Source organism: Dioscorea cayenensis, chromosome 20 (assembly GCF_009730915.1).
Source record: "Dioscorea cayenensis subsp. rotundata cultivar TDr96_F1 chromosome 20, TDr96_F1_v2_PseudoChromosome.rev07_lg8_w22 25.fasta, whole genome shotgun sequence".
Lineage (NCBI taxonomy): Eukaryota > Viridiplantae > Streptophyta > Magnoliopsida > Dioscoreales > Dioscoreaceae > Dioscorea > Dioscorea cayenensis.
Genome location: NC_052490.1, coordinates 27710643 through 27713951, shown reverse-complemented (window position 1 = coordinate 27713951; position 3309 = coordinate 27710643).

Below are 3309 nucleotides of genomic sequence, written 5' to 3'. Positions count from 1 at the left end.
ATTAAATTGGAAAACTATAGATTGAAAGGAAATTCATCTGTATGGTGGGGGAACCTTAGAGTAACTCAAAGAAGGGGAAGTCAGGAACTGATCAAGTTTTAGCTAAGGATGAGGACCTTATTAAGTGAGACATTTCTGCTACCTAATTATGAGCAATACTTGTTTAAGGCCAATTAGAGGTACGCGAAATGTATATTTGTATGCCGCTTAATTTATGTGATTGTTGGCTAGGACGCAAGCTACAAAAGACTTAGAACTACCAGGTAGTAAGGTACAAGCAGGGTTTGAGGCACAACATTAGAGATAAAAATAGAATTCAGATGGCCACGAACTTGTATTATGCCTAGAATTTTACCTTGAAAAGAATTTAATTATTGAGTAAGAGGCATAGGGAATATAGGTAGGCGGGTATCGATGGGGGCTTTTTGTGTTCATCAAGAACTTCTAAAACCAATTAACAAGAGAAAGGCATTGACAAGGACAAATCAAACCAGACTTATGCTTGGGGGCAAAGCTCTTAGGAAAAAGGGAAGACAATAAAAAGAAGCTGTCAGTGTACTTAAGAGTAATAATTCTTATACTAAATCAACACCTATCAAGTGTTATAGATGTAATGAGCTAGATCAGAAGTCTAATGAGTGCCCCAAGATTATGACTACTAATATGGTAGAACATTATGATGATGATGTTGATGGAAGATGATGTGGGCCAAGGTCATGGTAGCCAGAACAAGAAGAGATAGATAGAAAATTAAGGAAGACAGGGAGAAAGATAGGAAGAGAGATAGGAGAAAGATGGGAAGAGAGATAGAGAGAGAGATTGAGGGAGAGAAGGATATATATATATATATATATATATAGATATATGAGCGTAATTATCCTGCTCCTCCATTAATTATTCAAGTCATCATATAAAGTGAAACATAACAACTCTAACAAACTCTATCAACATTATCTTCCACACATATTTATTAGAACTTCTAAATAATAACCATTTTGCACTTCAACTCTACAATTTTCCAATGAAACTTTCAAAATGTCAGCAACTTCTTGAAGGGCAACATTGAGATCACGGGCAAGCTGTGCCAGAGAGATGGAGGATAGGGAAGAGATGGTGGTGTGGCCCGCCAAGATTAGCTTTGTCTATTGAGAAGCCGAGATTGGGAGAAAATCTAGTATTAGTCAGGTTCCTTCCGTCGCATGATAATATGTCAAGAGATCTTAAAAGGCATCAGGACTGCGCAAGAGAGTGATATGGTTCAGTCGCCTCCATGTGTATACCTTTGAACTTACATATCCAGTTTTGAAGAAATTTTTAAGTTGGCCTTGCACTTTGATGTTTCAGGAAACTGAATGTGCAAACATTAAAAAGCAACAACAACGCCAGCAGGGTTGATGCTACTCTGTGGTTTTTGAGATTTGAATATTTTAGATCACTGTCCACCTTCTGTGGTTCTTGAGATTTGAATATTTTAGATCGGCTCCAAATCTGTGCTCTTAGATGATCATGAGATTTGTATATTTTAGATCGCCTTGAGATTTATGCTCTTGGTTGATCTTGAGATTTGAATATTTTAGATCACCTTGAGATATGTGTTCTTGGTTGATCTTGAGATTTGTGTGTTTTCTTTAGATTGCCTCGAGATTTGTGCTCTTGGTTGATCTTAAGATTTTGTGTTTTAGATCGCCTCAAGGTATGTGCTCTTCGTTAACTTTAAGATATATGTATTTTAGTTTACCTTGGGATCTATGTTTTTGCTTGATCTTGGGATTTGAATATTTTTTTATCACCTCGAGATTTGTGCTCTTTGTTGATTTTGTGATTTGTATATTTTAGATCACCTCGAGAACTATGCTCTTGGCTAATTTTAAGATTTATGTATTTTAGACCGTCTTAAGATCTGTGCTCTTTGATAACCTCAAGATTGATGCTCTTGACTGATCTTGAGATTAGAATATTTTAGATTCCCTCAAGATCTATGCTCTTCGTTGATCTTAAGATTTGTGTGTTTTCTTTAGATCACCTTGAGATCTGTGCTCTTGATTGATCTTGAGATTTATGTGTTTTAGATCGCCTCAAGATCTGTGCTCTTCGCTAACCTTAATATTTATGTATTTTAGATCACCTTGGAGTCTGTGCTTTTGCCTGATCTTGAGATTTGAATATTTTGGACCTCCTCGAGATCTATGCTCTTGGCTGATTTTGAGATTTGTGTATTTTAAATCACCTTGAGATCTGTGCTCTTGGCTGATCTTGAGATATTAATATTTTAGATCATCTCGAGATCTATGGTCTTGCCTGATTTTGAGATTTGTGTATTTTAGATTGCTTCGAGATCTGTGCTATTGACTAATCTATAGTTTATAAATTGTTTCAAGATTTGTACTCTTAAGCAATCTTGGAATATAGCCAAATATTATCAAATTTGTTAATCTTAACCATATATTATCTTAATTTCATTATGATTTAGCTGCATATGATTAAGATAATCATATTTTAAAATTTTGATTTTTATTTAAATTAGGACATGTATTGATATATGTGTATCTTTTATTTATAATAATTAATTAATTTTTTATATAAACAAATGCCCCCTTTATACATCTCTCACGAAAAATTTTAGTGAGATTTTGTGATAGAAGTAGGAACTCCAGATTTTTTTTTTTTTATATGTCATTACCGACAATTCACAGAACAAGCTTTTTTTGAGCATTAACCTAAGTTGCAGTGAATCCCCACATTGTCAAATTTTTACTCGATATAACCCTGCTTTAATTATAGGATCTGAGTCGATTATTAGTTATGAGGGGAAAGAGTATTCTAAATGGGTGAAGTGCCCTTTGGTTGTTTTAGTCACTATGAGGTTTACTCTAAACAACTACCTGATTCTCCAACCCTGGTGTCTCATTATAATTCCATGTGAAACGGTCAATATATTCTTTCAAAAGAGCTTTGAAAGATTCTTTTTGTTCTTCTGTCAGTTGTGCACTTAAGAAAGTTGGCCTTGGTTCTTCATCACTTCTTAAGTTGATTTTAATAACTCACAATTGTTGTTTGACCACCATCCTTTAATTCAGGTGGTGCATTTTTCTTCTTAACATCTTTTTTTCCTTAGACTCCATCATATAACATGAATTCCTAGAAGATTCAAAATAGCCTACCCTTCTCTTGTTTGGATGGGAATGGTTCCATAATTGATGAAAAATTTGATATAACTTCTTTGACCAGTTTATTTTGCCCCCAAACTCTTCAACCATCCTCTTGAGTTTAATAGGGTAATGTCTCAATGAATTTATAGGTTGGATTTCA